The 20,972-nt window shown below is 44.1% G+C and overlaps 1 pseudogene; it reads right to left on the bottom strand.

The window, feature by feature from the left end:
• LOC135533558 (NACHT, LRR and PYD domains-containing protein 3-like) overlaps positions 1-9,397 on the bottom strand; it is a 17,518-nt pseudogene extending 8,121 nt beyond the window's left edge.
• Between the last annotated feature and the right edge of the window lie 11,575 nt (positions 9,398-20,972).

Below are 20,972 nucleotides of genomic sequence, written 5' to 3'. Positions count from 1 at the left end.
ACGTGTTCTTCATGCAGGTTGACTCATCATAGGTTGTTTTTGTACAGTACTTAACCTCGTACTCCCAACGTAGAGGATGCTGCGCAGCCTCATCAGGTGAAGATTCAAATGTGTGACTTCGTCTGCAAGGTCAATTCATGATGTCAGCATATAATACATCCACTTTCAACAGGATCAAGTTCAGCCACCGCTGGGTTGTAAATGCAGACGAAAAGTGAACTATAATGGAGATTAAAATGGGGTGTTATTTAAGCAGCCCTGTATCTGTTCAACCCAAATAATACAGAGGTTTGATTCACTGAAACTCACTCAATGTGTTTCTCCATTTCCTTTGAGAATGAACACATTTCTGTGTGACTCACCAGTAGCTGGATGACTTGTCTCTGTAGAGAGACAGAGAGGAAACACTCAAGCTATTTTATTAAAGCTCTTATTTTTCTCCGTAAATATCTTTATGGTCTTTGTTCGTAAAATAAAAAACAGAGATATAAAGCATGTGAACCGCCCCCCGAGCCATGATGGAGGACTGCGGAAGAACAGGTTGAGCCGTAATGGAGGACGAGGGACCGGAGTCCTGAGCTGGAACAAGAGACTGAGGAGTCCCGTCCATGATAATGGGAGCTCCACTATAGAGACACAAACAGTGAGGGAATGAGCCTTGTTGTCTGTTGACACAACGAGAGGCAACAAACAATGATAGCACAACATCAAATATTAAATCAGAAATTGTTTTGTATCATAAAAATATGCTGTTGTTTTTTTTTACAAGAAAGGGGACTCCGATCTATCCAAAATTAAACCAACTTCACCACATTCAGCCTACGACTTGAAGCCTACCGACTACCTTCATAATGGTAACACAAATAAGACTCTGATGTAGGCTACAATTGACTGTAGAAATTACAGTAAATTAACTGCAAACAAGTTGCCAGTACAAGCATGGTAAAACAACAGTGATTTACTGCAAATTAGAATTAAAACATACATACTACAATAACTTACTGTTTATAAATAACAGACATTTGCTGTATTTTTTTTACACCTTTCTAATTACAATATATTATTATTATTATTCTATTTCACAGTAATTACTTGTATCTAAGCAATGTATAGGAATTAAATTACTGTAATTTACATTTGTCTTTTTGCTGTAAAACTAGTTATCTGTTGCATGTGCTTTTACAGTAACATATGACATTTACAGACAAAATATGCCAATTGTACTGTAAACTTCTAAAACATTTGCATTACCAAAACAAGTAAACACAATACAAATAATATGGTCTTGAGCATGTTTTAATGTAAACAAACCACATAAAGAGACAATAAACACATTCAACAAGCTCCCATAGAACAACATCACCGTGCCAGTAACTGTAGCCACATGGGCTGCATCACAAACGCCTCCATTACAAACCTACACCTTTCCCCTAACACCTATCAACAGGTGTAAACCTGATTCATCGGGACAGAATACAATTGTTACTCTTAATAGTATTGGTATAATATAACTTCACCAAAACAAGGGTTTCCATTATATCATTAGTTAGGATGGATTCAACCACCCCATCTACAAAACTGAGAAGCATCTTACTTTACAAATTGAAAAAAAAAAATGCGCAAAATGTTTAATTATATTCCAGCTTGTATGTGACATAAAAACAATGATAGTTTGTCACAAGGCTATTCTGCATTCAGATAACGAAGCCATTTTGTTTCAACAAAAGGGTTTCAAATGTATCCATCGTCAGAATAGATCAAGGTCCTGAAAAAGGGGCGTGTTTATTACTGTTTCAGGAAGTGACAGAATACAGATAAGAACGGCACTGGTTTACTGTATGTATTTTAGCTTTTGAAATGAAAGTAACTCTTCAGACAAAGTAACTCAGAAATTGCATTGCCTCGCTTTGAGCTAAAACAAATATACAGTGGGGAGAACAAGTATCTGATACACTGCCGATTTTGCAGGTTTTCCTACTTACAAAGCATGTAGAGGTCTGTAATTTTTATCATAGGTACACTTCAACTGTGAGAGACGGAATCTAAAACAAAATCCAGAAAATTACATTGTATGATTTTTAAGTAATTAATTAGAATTTTATTAGGAGGCTTGTCATTACCTTCACTCCCAGGTTAAACACAGAGTATGTAGTATTGGTAAGGGTCGTTGGACTTTTTAATCATGTGAGATTATGGTTAGAAAAGATCTCGGTGATATTTTGTCTTATTCACAGATTTCTTATTATGCCCTTCCCAAAACTACATACTCAAGCTTTAATAAGTGTTGCCTACTCAAGTTGAGTAAATGCCAGACATTTCCAAACATCCAGAGTAGCATTACTTCGACAATGTGTCCATTTCAGTTCATACTGGATCATTTTCAAAAACATAAGGTGTAAAACACAAAAAAAGAGCCAACCCCAGTGACAAACCACTTAACTTGAGCAGGTCACAATTGACTAAAATAACTGAAATGTTTATCTCAGGAGGAACTAGCCTATAGTTGTTCAAAGTCCATTATCTTCCTGAGCAGAGTACAGACGTATATAATAGTGTCTCTTCTTCTCCACTACTTTGTGTTTTCTTGCTGACGATCTCTGCTGTGGCGGATGGATTGATTCCAGCAAAACATCTGGAAAACAAAGAGCGCATCCAGGCAACATGTTAGAAAGATGCTTATGTCCCCTGATGTCTTCAATAGTGTCTGAAGCATCCGGCATTACCTCTGTACATTGTCCCCAGTGGTTATGCTCTGACAAAGGAACCTTACAAACTTATCAACATATCTTGACTCAATGAACCTGCCAAACCAAGTTGTGATACTAAACGCCTCAGTTTAAAGCCCCTCCCCCAGTGGCATTCTCCCCAGAGAAAAGCCTCTTCTTGGTGACCTTTGGATGAACTCTAAGGTGCGTGAAGCCTCCTCCTTGGTACTGCAGACAGAAGGTGCAGAAAGAGGAGAAAAGAAGCATCTTCTTGTTGACCTTTGGATGAACTCTAAGGTGCGTGAAGCCTCCTCCTTGGTACTGCAGACAGAAGGTGCAGAAAGAGGAGAAAAGAAGCATCTTCTTGGTGACCTTTGGATGAACTCTAAGGTGCGTGAAGCCTCCTCCTTGGTACTGCAGACTGAAGGTGCAGAATGAGGAGAAAAGAAGCTGCCAGCGCTGCCACTAAGTTGGAGTGGACCGACAACACCACCTCCTTCTCCACGCCGACATCACCACCTCCTTCTCCACGCCGACATCACCACCTCCTTCTCCACGCCGACATCACCACCTCCTTCTCCACGCCGACATCACCATATCCTTCTCCATGCCGACATCACCACGCCCATGACATTACCACCTCCTTCTCCACGCCGCCCAACATCACCACCTCCTTCTCCATGCCGACATCACCACCTCCTTCTCCACGCCAACATCACCACCTCCTTCTCCACGCCGACATAACCACCTCCCCTTCTCCATGCCGACATCACCACCTCCTTCTCCATGCCGACATCACCACCTCCTTCTCCACGCCGACATCACCACCTCCTTCTCCACGCCAACATCACCACCTCCTTCTCCATGCCGACATCACCACCTCCTTCTCCATGCCGACATCACCACCTCCCTTCTCCATGCCGACATCACCACCTCCTTCTCCATGCCGACATCACCACCTCCTTCTCCATGCCGACATCACCACCTCCTCCTCCATGCCGACATCACCACCTCCTTCTCCATGCCGACATCACCACCTCCTTCCTCCATGCCGACATCACCATGCCGACATCACCACCTCCTTCTCCATGCCGACATCACCACCTCCTTCTCCATGCCGACATCACCACCTCCTTCTCCACGCCGACATCACCTCCCCTTCTCCACGCCGGCATCACCACCTCCTTCTCCATGCCGACATCACCATGCCGACATCACCACCTCCCCCTTCTCCATGCCGACATCACCACCTCCTTCTCCATGCCGACATCACCACCTCCTTCTCCATGCCGACATCACCACCTCCTTCTCCATGCTGACATCACCACCTCCTTCTCTCTGCCGACATCACCACCTCCTCCTCCATGCCGACATCACCACCTCCTTCTCCCTGCTGACATCACCACCTCCCTTCTCCCTGCTGACATCACCACCTCCTTCTCCATGCCGACATCACCACCTCCTTCTCCATGCTTATCATCCATTGTGTCACCTTAAATCAGATCACATTTATGTTTCACCATTCACTGTATATTGACTTTTTCTATTGTGTTATTGACTGTACGTTTGTTTATTCCATGTGTAACTCTGTGTTGTTGTTTGTGTCTCACTGCTTTGCTTTATCTTGGCCAGGTCGCAGTTGTAAATAAGAGCTTGTTCTCAACTGGCGTAACCTGGTTAAATAAAGGTGAAATAATAAAATAAAATGTTACCTCTGTGAAACATTGCTATAGTAAGGCCCTGTCTAAAAACAATTTCTCACACAGAAAGTCTTATTGGATACACTATTTTGAACAATCAGTGTTGGTGAGTCTGGCAGGGGAATCGATCCACATCTGTCCACCTTGAACAATCAGTGTTGGTGAGTCCGGCAGAGGAATCCCTCCACATCTGTCCACCTTGAACAATCAGTGTTGGTGAGTCCGGCAGAGGAATCCCTCCACATCTGTCCACCTTGAACAATCAGTGTTGAGTCCGAGTCCCTCCACATCTGTCCACCTTGAACAATCAGTGTTGGTGAGTCCGAGAGGAATCCTCCACATCTGTCCACCTTGAACAATCAGTGTTGGTGAGTCTGGCAGGAATCGATCCCTCCACATCTGTCCACCTTGAACAATCAATTATTTGAGTGAGTCCGGCAGGAGGTCGATCCCTCCACATCTGTCCACCTTGAACAATCAGTGTAGGTGAGACAGACCGAGAACTAGGTAAAGAGCTGAGAAGTAAACACTGTCTAGGCTTGGCCAATTCTGATATTGTGCGACAGTTGGCACATCATCATTCTGATCATTCTGCAGACATTTAGAAAATACATATCTCATGCATAGGTAGCTGAATGTAAAACTAACATCAGCCTCATTGGACATATACATCGACGTCATTTGATAATAGCCAACTAGAGTCGATCCACATTTATCATAATCATGACTGATGAACCTCTTATGTGTGGGCTTGTAGAACTGTACTGTGAAACATACAACCTGTGTTTCCATTGTCAACTTCTGCCATGCAGTTGCATTAATAATAGGCGCACTGGTTAATTAAAGAAGACCATTTGTCTGACTGATTGAGATCACCATATATGCCAGTGATTGACGACGACCATGGAATCCAGGCACTTGATAACCTTTCCATTTATTTCTGCCATCGTTGCATCCATTTATTCCAGGATTGAGACCACCATTTATTCCAGGATTGAGACCACCATTTATTCCAGGATTGATTCCTGAAGTGGTTGGTAGAGTTCCTTCTGTGTGAAGCGGTATGGCCACTTACTCTTCAGCCTCGGCAAGCATTCAAATGCTGGACTAGCGATGATGGCACAGCGCTGTAAGTGAAATGTTGCTTGCATGAGCTCGCGAGAGTTGGGTCCCCTGTCACCTCCTGTTGGTCTCTGAATAAAGCTGCTCCGTTTCCTTACGCTTGGCCTCCTAAAGTTTCTTCCGTTTCTTCTTGTGGGAAAGCCAGGCTGTCATCTCACAGCCGTGGTCTGTCAGGGCTGTCATCTCACACAGCCGTGTCTGTCAGGCTGTCATCCCACACAGCCGTGTCTGTCAGGCTGTCATCTCACACAGCCGTGTCTCGTCAGGCTGTCATCTCACACAGCCGTGTCTGTCAGGCTGTCATCTCACATAGCCGTGTCTGTCAGGCTGTCATCTCACACAGCCGTGTCTGTCAGGCTGTCATCTTGCACTGACTACAGCCGATGAGCCTGAGTGTTTCTCTCTTAGCCGCACTCAAATCAAATTTCAAATCAAACTCCAATTTTATTGGCTCACATACACATGGTTAGCAGATGTTATTGCCTACATACACATGGTTAGCAGATGTTATTGCTCGCGTACACATGGTTAGCAGATAAGTCATTGGTCACATACACATGGTTAGCAGATGTTATTGGGTCGCATACACATGGTTAGTAATAGATGTTATTGCTCACATACACAGGGTTAGCAGATGTGCTAATGCTCACATACACAGGGCCAGCAGATGTTATTGGCTCAGATGTTATTGGTCAAGTAATCTAAACAACCCCTCAACAACTACCTAATACAAGTAATCTAACAATTCCCTAATACACACAAATCTAAAGGGGTGAAAGAGAATATGCACATATAAGTGTTGCTGGATGAGTGATGGCCGATTAGCATAGACAAGGTGCACTAAATGGTATAAAATACAGAACATACATGTGATATGAGTAATGTAAGATATGTAAACTCCTATTAATGTTGCAATACTGAAGGTGACTAGTGATCCATTTATTAAGAGGTTCATTTAATTCACAAACAAGGGATCGTTCAACTCAATCAAACAGAGAAAGAGATTGATGCACCTCTCTGGGGAGGGAAATGGTCTTTGCTTTCTTTCGTCTGAAAGCCTATCTTTGATGTACTGAATGGTCTTCTGGATGCTCTCTGTGTCTCCCTTTGTCTGGAGCTTTAGGCTTTTCAAGAGTATCTGATTGGACTCCAGTGAGATGCCCAGAAGGAAGCGGAGGAAGAGGTCTAGGTGACCGGGTCTCGCTGTTCAAAGATTTATCCACTGCACTCCTCTGCAAGTCATGCAGTGTTTTCTGCTGCTGCTCAGAACCTCTGTGTTGTGGCCTGTAGTCATAATCCCTGTAGCAATCATCCCTGCAGTCATCCTCCCTGCAGTCATCATCCCTGCAGTCATCGTCCCTGCAGTCATCATCCCTGCAGTCATCCTCCCTGCAGTCATCCTCCCTGCAGTCATCATCCCGCCGCTCGCCATCCCAGTAGTCACCGCCCCTGCAGCCATCGCCCCTCGCAGTCATCGGCCCCTGGCAGTCATCGTCCCCTGCAGTCATCATCCCTGTAGTCATCATCCCTGCAGTCATCGCCACTCGTAGCCATCGCCACTGTAGCCATCAGTCCCTGCAGTCATCCTCCTGCCGCCATCATCCCTGCCGGCATCGCCCCTGCAGGCATCGTCTCCTGCAGTCATCATCCCTGCAGAATCACTCGCCCCTGCAGTCATATCACTGTAGCCGAGTCATCCCCGCAGTCATCATCCCTGGCCAGCCATCGCCCCAGTAGTCATCGTCCCCGCAGTCATCGCCCTGCAGTCATCGCCCCTGCAGTCATCATCCCTGCAGTCATTAATCACTGTAGCCATCATCCCTGCAGTCATCCTCCCTGCCGCCATCATCCCCGCCGTCATCCATCCGTGTAGCCATCATCCCTGTCTCCAGAATCACTGTCATTTGTTCTTGGTAACTCTTGGTAGTCTCTTAAACTCAATGGGTTGACATTTTCACTGGCATATGAGTAAGCAACATAGAGTGCTGCGAAGAACTCTTGAATGGTGAGATGCACAAAGCTGTACATCTTTGCTTGAAACATTGGATCCTCCTCTCTGAAGATCTCTGTGCACATCCCTGAGAGCAAGAAGGCTTCGTTGACATCAATGCCACACTCTCTCAAATAGTCTTCAGAAAACACCAAATTGCTCTTTGCCAGGTTTTGGAAGGCAAGCCTTCCAAGTTTCAGAATGATCTGTACGTCAGACTCTGACAGATTACGAGGATCTGGTTGGTTTTCCCCATGGTACTTCTTGTTCTTCATGTTTGTCAGAGTGAGTAGGAAGTGTATGTACATCTCAGTCAAAGTTTTAGGGGGTTTTCCATGGGAATTTTCGCTCAACATTTTCCCAAGAACCATGGCAGTAATCCAACAGAAGACCGGTATGTGGCACATGATGTGGAGGCTCCTTGATGTCTTTATGTGGGAGATGATTTTGCTGGCCATGTTCTCATCATCACTGAATCTCTTCTTGAAGTATTCTTCCTTCTGTGGGTTGTTGAATCCTCGAACTTCAGTGACACGGTCAAAACAGTCAGAGGGTATCTTATCAACTGCTGCTGGTCGGGAGGTTATCCAGAGGAGAGCTTCAGGAAGCAGATTCCCCTTGATGAGGTTTGTCAGCAGCACGTCCACTGACGTTGTCTTGGTTACATTAGACAACCTCTTGTTGTTATGGAAACACAGTGGAAGTTGGCTTTCATCGAGGCCATCAAAGATGAATACAACTTTACCGTCGACCACCTTCTTTGCGTCCTGCATATCTGTTAGTTCAGGGTGGAAGTCACTCAGGAGTTCCAAGAGATTGCAGTCATCTGTGATCAAATTCAAGTCCCTAAATGGAAGTGTGAAGACAAAATCTACATCCTGATTGGCTATTCCTTCTGCCCAGTCAAGGATGAACTTCTGCACTGAGACTGTTTTTCCGATGCCAGCGATGCCCTTCGTCAGCACAGTTCTGATGGGTACCTTTTGTCTGGATTGGGATTTGTCATTATGTTCCTCTGTCTTAGGGTGGAAAGATCTAAAGATGTCATTGCAGTTTATTGCATGGTCTTGAAATGCTTTGGTCCGAGCCGTATCTTCAATCTGCCATACCTCATGCTCCTTATTAACACCTTCACTCTCCCCAGCTGTGATGTAGAGCTCTGTGTAGATCTTGTCAAGCAATGTTGGGTTTCCCGTTTTCCAAGCCCCTCAAAGATGCTCCCAAACTTCCTCTTCATGTTGGACTTGTGTTTGTCCTTGACTTTTGGCAGATCTTCATCTAATGAGGAAAGAAAATTGTTAGTGTCGTGGGATGTATGACGTATCTATCATTTAATCTGCAGTATTCAGTAACATAACAACACAATACCTTCAGTTACTGGTTTCAAAGTCCAATTTCATGCATGGGCGTACCTTATGAGTGTGTTTGTGTGTGTGTGTGTGTTAGTCTACAATTGGTACATCCATTTTTGGACTTTAAAATTAATTATATCCTGTATACCCATTGATTCTTGAAGAATACAACTTACAAATACCTCATGAGCTTAGTTCAACTGTCGTACCCTTTCTGAACACAAAATATTAGCTTAATTGTATTGTATTATTTGACAGGGACACTGCATATTAACTAATCAACATGTCTGTAATAACTGGTCTTGTTTTTGTTGAGCTACAAAATAAATAAAGAGTTGTCTTACCACCACCATGTGAAGGGATAGTAACACTGATGTGTTGATAGACTGAACCTGCAACACTGCAGCCAACAAGTTGGGGTGCAGCGACAACAGAACCACCCTGAGCCATAATGGAGGACGGTGGATGAGCAGGTTGAGCCATAATGGAGGACGGTGGATGAGCAGGTTGAGCCATGATGGAGGACGGTGGAGGTTGAGCGGTGGATGAGCAGGTTGAGCCATGATGGAGGACGGTGTAGGGGCAGGTTGAGCCATGATGGAGGACGGTGTAGAGGCAGGTTGAGCCATGATGGAGGACGGTGTAGGGGCAGGTTGAGCCATGATGGAGGACGGTGTAGGGGCAGGTTGAGCCATGATGGAGGGCGGTGTAGGGGCAGGTTGAGGGGTAATGGAGAACGAAGGACCAGAATGCTGGACTGGAGCGAGGGACTGAGGAGTCTGATCCATGATATCAGACAGTCAGTGTCCTCCCCCTGAGAGAGACAGAGAGACAACATAAGGATTAAGTTTAACAACAAAAACATTAAGTTTAACAACAAAAACATTTGAGTATGCTAATAGGGTCTTAGCTTATTGGTTATGACAAGGTAAGATAATTGTAAATATTTATTTATGTCCTATATTCCATTTGTTGAAATGACTTGAAATCTTACAGACTGCTAGTGTCTTTATCATATCACACAGAGACCTGCAGTACAGACTAGTGTCTTTATCATATCACACAGAGACCTGCAGTACAGACCAGTGTCTTTATCATATCACACAGAGACCTGCAGTCCAGACTAGTCTTTATCATATCAGTGTACAGACTTTTTATCATATCACACAGAGACCTGCAGTACAGACTAGTCTTTATCATATCACACAGAGACCTGCAGTACAGACTAGTGTCTATATCATATCACACAGGGACCTGCAGTACAGACTAGTGTCTATATCATATCACACAGAGACCTGCAGTCCAGACTAGTCTTTATCATATCACACAGAGACCTGCAGTCCAGACTAGTGTCTTTATCATATCACACAGAGACCTGCAGTCCAGACTAGTCTTTATCATATCACACAGAGACCTGCAGTCCAGACTAGTGTCTTTATCATATCACACAGAGACCTGCAGTACAGACTAGTGTCTTTATCATATCACACAGAGACCTGCAGTCCAGACTAGTCTTTATCATATCACACAGAGACCTGCAGTCCAGACTAGTGTCTTTATCATATCACACAGAGACCTGCAGTACAGACTAGTCTTTATCATATCACACAGGGACCTGCAGTCTTGTCTTTATCATATCACAAAGAGACCTGCGCAGGCAATCATCCCATACAGACTCGGGAGAGGAGATCATATCACACAGAGACCTGCAGGACTAGTCTTTATCATATCACACAGAGACCGTGTCTTTATCATATCACACAGAGACCTGCAGTCCAGACTAGTGTCTTTATCATATCACACAGAGACTGCACCAGACTAGTGTCTATATCTTATCACACAGAGACCTGCAGTCAGACTAGTGTCTTTATCATATCCACAGAGACCTGCAGTCCAGACTAGTGTCTTTATCATATCACACAGGGACCTGCAGTCCAGACTAGTGTCGAGACCTGCAGTCCAGACTAGTGTCTATATCATATCACACAGAGACCTGCAGTACAGACTAGTGTCTTTATCATATCACACAGGGACTGCAGTCCAGACTAGTGTCTATATCTTATCACACAGACCTGCAGTCCAGACTAGTCTTTATCATATCACACAGAGATGCCAGACTAGTCTTTATCATATCACACAGAGACCTGCAGTACAGACCAGTGTCTTTATCATATCACACAGAGACCTGCAGTCCAGACTAGTCTTTATCATATCACACAGAGACTGCAGTCCAGACTAGTCTTTATCATATCACACAGACCTGCAGTACAGACTAGTCTTTAACCCAGGATGCCCAGACTAGTCTTTATCATATCACACAGAGACCTGCAGTCAGACTAGTCTTTATCATATCACACAGGGACCAGTCTTGTCCCATCGCGGCAACCCCATACAGCTGCACCGCTGTCCTGACACAACGCACCGCTTCCTGACACCCGGATGCCAGACGCACCAATGTGTCGGAACGAAACACCGTACACCTGGAGACCGTGTCGGTGTGCATGCGCCCGGCCCGCCACAGGGGTCGCTAGAGAGCGATGGGACGAGGACATCCCGGCCGGTCAAACCCTCCCCTACCCCGGAAGACACTGGGCCAATTGTGTGTCGCCTCATGGGTCTCCTGGTCGCGGCCTCCTGCAACACAACCCGGAATCGAACCAGGATCTGTAGTACCGCAGAGCGCTGCGCCACCCAGGAGGCCCATAATCATCATTTTTACGAGCTTCCACATTATCACAGTGTTTTACTCTTTAGGGGCCTCCCGGGTGGCGCTGTGGTCTAGGGCACTGCATCGCAGCGCCAGCTGTGCCACCAGAGGCTTGGTTCGCACCCAGCCGCGACCGGGAGGTCCGTGGGGCGATGCACAATTGGCCTAGCGTCATCCGGGTTAGGGAGGGTTTGGCCGGTAGGGATGTCCTTGTCTCATCGCGCACCAGCGACTCCTGTGGCGGGCTGGGCGCAGTGCGTGCTAGCCAAGGTTGCCAGGTGCACGGCGTTTCCTCTGACACATTGGTGCGGCTGGCTTACGGGTTGGAGGCGCGCTGTGTTAAGAAGCAGTGCGGCTTGGTTGGGTTGTGTATCGGAGGACGCATGGCTTTCGACTGTTGTCTCTCCCGAGCCCAGAGAGTTGTAGCGATGAGACGAGATAGTAATTACTAACAATTGGACACCACGAAATTGGGGAGAAAAAAAGAGGGGGAAAATTTAAAATAAAAAATAAATAAAATAAAAAATATTACTTTTTCAAAATTCATTAATATTCATCCTATTACAGCTGTGGTTATTAAATCACGTGCAGGTCCAATTCTCAAACCGCTTCCAGCTGTCCAAACAACATCATACAATTCTCTAAAACCACTGACTGACCTCCCTCCTCTATAGTACACCCAGTAGAATTGCCATTTTCATTGAACTGATTTTACATGAATATTTCCTGTGATGGGTTTAATCTTCAATACCTTCCTATCCATAGGAGCTAGAGATCTACAGGCAAGTGCAGTGGATTCCTTGACCTTTCACCTTTCACTTTTAAAACAATTATAAAAGATTCCTCCCCCTTGGTCCTCTTGAAAATGTGTTTCATGTCACTGCTCTGGATACTGATTCACGTCCAGATCTACGTTTCCATGGCTTTAATTCCAGATGGTTTAGAAATCTAACACTGAAAATACTTTCCAATATTGTACATTCAGTGCATATAGGAAGTCTACACCCCCCCCCTGGTTTTCTTCACATTATATTGTGTTACAAAGTGGAATTAAAGTCCACAAAATACTCTGTAATGTCAAAGTGGAAATGTCTTAACATTTATTTATATTTTTTTAAGATGAAGGAAAAATAAACCTCTAATAAGTATTCACCCCAATGAGTCAATACAGGTTAGAAGCACCGTTGGCAGTGATTACAGCTGTGAGTCTTAGGTAAGTCTCGTAAGAGCTATGCACACCTACATTGTGCAATATTTGTCCATTATTCTTTTCAAAAACTACTCAAGCTCTGTCAAGGTGTTGGGGATCATGACTAGACAGCCATTTTTTTGTATTATTTTGCCATAGATTTTCAAGCATGTTTAAGTCAAAACTCAGGAACATTCACTGTCTTCTTGGTAAGCAACTCCAGTGTATATTTGGCTTTGTGTTGTGGGTTATTGTCCTGATGAAAGGTCAATTCCTCTCCCGGTGTCTGGTGGAAAGCAGACTGAACCAGGTTTTTCTCTAGGATTTTGCCTCTGCTTAGCTCCACCACACATCTTGAAAAACGCCTCAGTTTTTGACAATGACAAGCATACCCATGCCATGATGCAGCCGCCACCATGCTTGAAAATAAGGAGGCAGTTACCCTAAACATAAAATAAAAATTATCTTTATTTAACTAGGCAGGTCAGTTTAGAACAAATTCTTATTTTCAATGAAAGCCTAGGAACAGTGGGTTAACTGCCTTGTTCAGGGGCAGAACAACATATTTTTTGCCTTGTCAGCTCGGGATTTGATCGTGCAACCTTTTGGTGACTAGTCCACTGCTCTAACCACTAGGCTACCTGCCGCCCTACACTCTAACCACTAGGCTACCTGCCGCCCCTGCACTCTAACCACTAGGCTACCTGCCGCCCCACTGCCACTAGGCTCTAACCACTAGGCTACCTGCCGCCCCCTGCACTCACTAACCACTAGGCTACCTGCCGCCCCTGCACTCTAACCACTAGGCTACCTGCCGCCCTGCACTCTAACCACTAGGCTACCTGTCCCCCTGGCTACCTGCCCCCTGCACTCTAACCACTAGGCTACCTGCCGCCCCCCTGCACTCTACTCTGTCACTTGGGTCATTAATGTGGCATCACTACGATGTTGTTGCTCCATCCTCCGTTTTCTCCCCACCTGAGTCCATCTACAGTGCCTATACTACACCCGCTTCAACTTTTTCACATTCTTGCTGCTTAAAATGGCCATCTCAGTCTCGCCCCCCATTAAAAACCTTTGCACTCTAACCACTAGGCTCCACCTAAATCATTTGCAGTGTCTTTTTGTAGAAAATCAAAGGCGAGGAATTTTAGAAAAAATAAAAGGTGTCCCTTTTGATAAGAGACGTCAAGGAAATAATGAAGAGACATTATAGATCAAACGTGTCGGCGCTCATCGGCCGTTGGACATAAACATTACACAACAAGTTGGACATCGCAAACTCAACAAAGAGTGGTTAGGAAGGAATCGGTGACAGGGCCGAACTGCAAGCAGTGCAACTGGGAAGAGGGGAATAATGGAGCTCTGACAGGGAAAATACGTTTTGAATGGTCATCTCATTCGGAATTGGAAATCCAGCCTCTTTCTCTTTCTTTGATGACAACATTTGTCCACGAAGGCCCGTCGCTCCACCATCTTGTTCAAGTGAGCACAACAAAGGTGAATCCAAAAATGTCTTATATGCTGCTGTATAAATGGTGTAATATTCCAGGGAGAGATGTATACTGTAGCTAAGAAAGTAATACTAAGTGTATGTTGTGTAGTAAGATGTTAGTAGCCCATCTAACCCACCCTAATAATTTGGTCTATTTTCACCTCTTAATTTCACCTAACGTTACCGTTCTGACTTGGTGGTGCACATGTAGCCTATAACCTGTTTTCGAGAAATGCAATCTAATATTGTACGAGATTTCATTGTCTGCTTGTGTAACGGATGTGAAACGGCTAGCTTAGTTAGCGGTGCGCTAAATAGCGTTTCAATTGGTGACGTCACTTGCTCTGAGACCTTGAAGTAGTAGTTCCCCTTGCTCTTCAAGGGCCGCGGCTTTTGTGGAGCGATGGGTAACGATGCTTCGTGGGTGTCAGTTGTTTATGTGTGCAGAGGGTCCCTATTTCGCGCCCGGGTATGGGCGAGGGGACGGTCTAAAGTTATACTGTTACATTGGTGCCGTGACCTGGATCACTGGTTGCTGCGGAAAAGGAAGAGGTCAAAAGGGGGGGTGAGTGTAACAGATGTGAAACGCTAGCTTAGTTTGCGGTGGTTCGCGCTAAATAGCGTTTCAATCGGTGACGTCACTTGCTCTGAGACCTTGAAGTAGTAGTTCCCCTTGCTCTGTTGTTGGGTGACTGTTGTTGATGTGTGCAGAAGGTCCCTGGTTCGCGTGAGGGGACGGTTTAAAATTATACTGTTACACTTGTATGTCTCTTTATTTATCCTACGCCTGACTTGGTGTACAGGGAGAACACTGTAAGAACGGCCCATGTTCTGAATAAACAGATAGTTATAATGACTACATCAGTCCTAGATGGCTCATTATTGTATTAATCGAAATGATGGATTGCCGCTTCTCGTCCCCTGATGCCATAGTTTGTACATCATAATTGTCAGTAGAAGCCACATTTGTTTCAGCAAGTCAGCCATATCAGCTATGTTTTTAAAAAGGCAGTAAATGAGGCTGACTGTTTCGCTGCCAGACAAGGCTCTGTTGATAGCCAAGTGTAGCAGTGGTAAGGTGTTGCTTTATGTAGGTCCTAACAGTTTGTGGGCACCGTGTGTCATCGTTATAGTGAAATTAATGGATTGTTTACTGTTTTGTTGTGTCTAGTGGCTTTGCTGACATGCACTCAAAATATTTAGTTTTTTTGCCCCACCAAAATGTACATGCTAAAATCGCCACTGTCCACAACAAGTCAATTTGACCTGCTAGGGTGCGTTTCCAATGAACTATCTTGTCTCAAAAAAAAATAGCTTTGAGTAATGACATCACACCTAAAATAAAATGTGCATTAATGAATGTGTGCCCTCCCACCTATCGGTTTCATGTCTCAGGTAGCCTGCCTGCCCTCCCACCTCCATGTCTCAGGTAGTCTGTCTGCCCTCCCAACTCGGTTTCATGTCTCAGGTAGTCTGTCTGCCCTCCCACCTATCGGTTTCATGTCTCAGGTAGTCTGTCTGTCTCAGCCCTCCCACCTACTGTCTCGGTTTCATGTCTCAGGTAGTCTGTCTGCCCTCCCACCTATCGGTTTCATGTCTCAGGTAGCCTGTCTGCCCTCCCACCTATCGGTTTCATGTCTCAGGTAGCCTGTCTGCCCTCCCACCTATCGGTTTCATGTCTCAGGTAGCCTGTCTGCCCTCCCAACTATCGGTTTCATGTCTCAGGTAGCCTGCCTGCCCTCCCACCTATCGGTTTCATGTCTCAGGTAGCCTGCCTGCCCTCCCACCTATCGTTTCTGTCTCAGGTAGTTGTCTGCCCTCCCACCTATCGGTTTCATGTCTCAGGTAGCCTGTCTGCCCTCCCACCTATTGGTTTCATGTCTCAGGTAGTCTGTCTGCCCTCCCACCTATCGGTTTCATGTCTCAGGTAGTCTGTCTGCCATCCCACCTATCGGTTTCATGTCTCAGGTAGTCTGTCTGCCCTCCCACCTATCGGTTTCATGTCTCAGGTAGCCTGTCTGCCCTCCCACCTATCGGTTTCATGTCTCAGGTAGTCTGTCTGCCCTCCCACCTATCGGTTTCATGTCTCAGGTCGTCTGTCTACCCTCCCACCTATCGGGTTCATGTCTCAGGTAGTCTGTCTGCCCTCCCACCTATCGGTTTCATGTCTCAGGTAGCCTGTCTGCCCTCCCACCTATCGGTTTCATGTCTCAGGTAGTCTGTCTGCCCTCCCACCTATCGGTTTCATGTCTCAGGTAGTCTGTCTGCCCTCCCACCTATCGGTTTCATGTCTCAGGTAGCCTGTCTGCCCTCCCACCTACTTTCATCGGTTTGTCTGCATGTCTCAGGTAGCCTCTGTCTGCCCTCCCACCTATCGGTTTCATGTCTCAGGTAGTCTGTCTGCCCTCCCACCTGGTTTCATGTCTCAGGTAGTCTGTCTGCCCTCCCACCTATCGGTTTCATGTCTCAGGTCTGTCTGCCCTCCCAGGTTTCATGTCTCAGGTAGTCTGTCTGCCCTCCCACCTATCGGTTTCATGTCTCAGGTAGCTTGTCTGCCCTCCCATGGTTTCTGTCTCAGGTAGCCTGTCTGCCCTCCCACCTATCGGTTTCATGTCTCAGGTAGCCTGTCTGCCCTCCCACCTATCGGTTTCATGTCTCAGGTAGTCTGTCTGCCATCCCACCTATCGGTTTCATGTCTCAGGTAGTCTGTCTGCCCTCCCACCTATCGGTTTCATGTCTCAGGTAGTCTGTCTGCCCTCCCACCTATCGGTTTCATGTCTCAGGTAGCCTGTGAAAGCCAGCATGGATAGAATGCAATAATTTACTAATATTTGCCATATTGTAATCATTCTCATGTGCCAACGTATCGCCACGGCCCGTGCCATGCTGAAACGTGCACTCTATTAGATCTTGAAAAATGTAATGGTGAAACTTGCCAGCCAACCAGAAAAGCAAGGCGAAGCAATTCAAGCATTCTTTAAAGTCAGAACAATCCTTGTCCTGTTAATAAATTATTTTTCATAGTTGGAAGTGGCGCTTAAAGTTACATGATGACATCACGTGACCTCCGTACCTTCAAAAGTAGCCTATTCGGTAATTATCATTTATTCAAGAAACATCGTTTCCATCATACTTTGTCACAATAAAGAAAGTCCGACAAAAGAAAAATCCACAAACGTCTCCTATATCTGCCGTTTCCATTACACATGACGCAATTATTATAGATTTTTTGTCCCGACATGGCTATTGTCGATAGTCCATAGAAACCTGCCTAGAGAAGAGATACACTGTATACATCATGGCATAAGTAGACTAAGTCTGTCCTACCTAAAGATGAAGAAAAAAAAGATTCACCTGATAATTGTTTCTTCGTTTGGCATTCTTTTGATGGCCTTTCGTTTTCACTTCCTTGTTGAGCGCTATTTGCGAATTTTGAAGTTAACGCCAAAGTTACTTACTCTTTTTGTGGGACATTAACCGATAATAGCCTCGTTCTCGTATTTGTCTGTAGCCTATTTAAATAGGTCAACAAAAGCCCTATCCATGAAGTTAATGAATATAATAGACCCTTGAAGCAGAAGAATTTGAAACGGGCTCGTCAGGAAATCATAAGAGCCCGCCCCTTCTCTGTCACTGCCTCTCGTTCTCATGTACGATTGGTCGCTGGACTATAGGGGGTTATTCATGCCAGAATTAAGCCTCGTGAAGCTACTGATGCCTCTCACCAAGCCACCTAAAGTCTTCCTAGCGCCATAAAATAATGCCATTAATTAATATGGACTGTCAATGGAGACAAGTTTGTTTCTAAGGCGTCAAACTGCCCGCGCGTTCACGTCACATGACACGTACACATCATGTAGACGTAGTGTTCACGTCGTGTCACGTGTCAGTTTGTGTGTAAGTTTATTATGAATGATCTTACCATGAACGCCTTAAAAACGTCTACATGTTTTAGGTGTTAGTTTAAGTGTCTGTTTAGTTCATCAATTTCATTCCTCGATTTAGTTCAAATAGGCCTATCACCTCAAAGCAAAAAATTATTAGGCAAGTTGATATCGCAGCCACCATTACTGTGTAGATATACCTATTTCTCACATCAATACAAAATCAAGGGTATCTTGGTAGCCTAACGGTCAGAGCATTGGTACAGTATCCAAAATATTGCTAGATCAAATCCCAAAGCTGACAATAAACTTTTTTTGTTGTTGTTTTGCCTGAGCAAAGCACTGTTTCCCGGGTGACTGTGTATTTCGATTAAGGCAGCCTCCCGCACCTCTCTGATTCAGAGGGGTCAGGGTAAATGTGGAAGGCACACAACTGACTAGGTATCCCCCTTTCATTTTCTTTGTTGGAGGTAGCCTAGGTCTCTAGTGGCGCATTCAAAACAACTCACAAGTCAGCAATCTCTGACTTCCGACTTCAGAGCGTTCAAGACAACTGGGAACTCTGAAAAAAAAACGAGCTCAGACTGAGATTTTTGTTTTGTTTTGAACAGTCATCCAACTCTGAATCTCTGACATCTTTCTCTGACCTGGAAACCACTGATATCATGATTTGATCTCGTTTTTCCCCCATTTCCCAGTTTACTGGATTAACAGATAAAATCATTCATCTATATATTCATGTGGAGATGTTTTATGGTTAAATGCAGGGTTTGAATTGAGGGAGTCTGAGAGGATATAGGCCTTGTTATAGAGACGTCTATATATTCATGTGGAGATGTTTTATGAATTGAGGGAGTCTGAGAGGATATAGGCCTTGTTATAAAGACGTCTATATATTCATGTGGAGATGTTTTATGAAGGAGTCTGAGAGGATATAGGCCTTGTTATAAAGACGTCTATATATTCATGTGGAGATGTTTTATGAATTGGGAGTCTGAGAGGATATAGGCCTTGTTATAAAGACGTCTATATATTCATGTGGAGATGTTTTATGAATTGAGGGAGTCTGAGAGGATATAGGCCTTGTTATAAAGACGTCTATATATTCATGTGGAGATGTTTTATGAATTGAGGGAGTCTGAGAGGATATAGGCCTTGTTATAGAGACGTCTATATATTCATGTGGAGATGTTTTATGAATTGAGGGAGTCTGAGAGGATATAGGCCTTGTTATAAAGACGTCTATATATTCATGTGGAGATGTTTTATGAATTGAGGGAGTCTGAGAGGATATAGGCCTTGTTATAAAGACGTCTATATATTCATGTGGAGATGTTTTATGAATTGAGGGAGTCTGAGAGGATATAGGCCTTGTTATAGAGACGTCTATATATTAATGTGGAGATGTTTTATGAATTGAGGGAGTCTGAGAGGATATAGGCCTTGTTATAAAGACGTCTATATATTCATGTGCAGATGTTTTATGAATTGAGGGAGTCTGAGAGGATATAGGCCTTGTTATAGAGACGTCTATATATTCATGTGGAGATGTTTTATGATTAAATGCAGGGTTTGAATTGAGGGAGTATGAGAGGATATAGGTATATATATATATATATATATATATATATATATGTTATAGAGACGTGCAAAAAGCATATGCTACCACTTGTTTGCTTAGCCATAGGAAAAGCAACGGTCCAGATTTTATAAAGCGTTCTATGCTGTAACAATGATAAAACTCCACTATTATTTCCACAGTCTACTAGCCTATCGATGGTCTTGCTCAGCCTAAACATCACAGGAAAATGTGGTTGGTTCATTAAATGCTCTGCAATGTAGAGCTACGCCTAATGCAAAATACCAAGAAGTTAGAATCGGTATGGGTCTACGCATCGACCAAACAGCTTAATTGATAAAAGCATGTATTATTCAGAAGGATGCCATTGAATCAGGCTATTCATTTCAGTGCAGTTGTGTTCTAACGCATATCCTTAGATTAAACGGAACCGGAAACAGCCTGTTTGGATCACAGATCATGATGAAGCCTGAACATTTTAAGCTGTTTGTCATTGATTTAGCCCACAATTTGCCTACAGATTTGATACACATGAAGACCTATATTTAATCTAGAATTGACGAACAAAAGCCTGACTAGGATCCTGACTTTCCCCCACGTCATATTTATTACCAATTAGGCTAAATGTATCCCTACTCATTTGCATAGGCTAACCATTGTGATTAATGTTATTTACCATCTTCTGCTTTTAAATGAATTAACAGGCATCAGGGTAAACGTAATATAATTTCAGTGTCCTCCACACACACATTAATACTACTTACCTTACAGATCAGAAAGTGAGCAAATTTCACTCCATTCATATGCAAATACACTTGAATCACATTCAGTGATGTATACCCTGGCTTGTCTGGCTGGCATGTTTTCATTTTAAACAGGCATTCCCTTATCTACACTGAAATCATTTTAGACCTTAATGATGATTTTTTTTTAAATCATAGCTCATTAGCACACCCTTGTGGTTGAATATATATTGCATGTCTTATGATACAATGAATCATCTTGAACTAACAAATACCGTCAAGGGATACGTTACAATTTATAATAACGAACACCGCATGAAACAGCTGTGAAAACCAATCTAGCAATATTTTAGATTTTAATACATAACCATTGATCTTTTTTTGGTACATGTGTGTCAATTTACTTTCTGATTTTCTTATACACTCATATGGAAATCATAGACTGAAACACAAACATCTGGTGTGTGGAATAGAGAGGAGGGAAGTATTGTGTGGATGGGAGGAAT

This window comes from Oncorhynchus masou, unplaced genomic scaffold, assembly GCF_036934945.1.
Source record: "Oncorhynchus masou masou isolate Uvic2021 unplaced genomic scaffold, UVic_Omas_1.1 unplaced_scaffold_2450, whole genome shotgun sequence".
NCBI lineage: Eukaryota > Metazoa > Chordata > Actinopteri > Salmoniformes > Salmonidae > Oncorhynchus > Oncorhynchus masou.
This window is presented reverse-complemented; position numbering and strand designations above follow the sequence as displayed.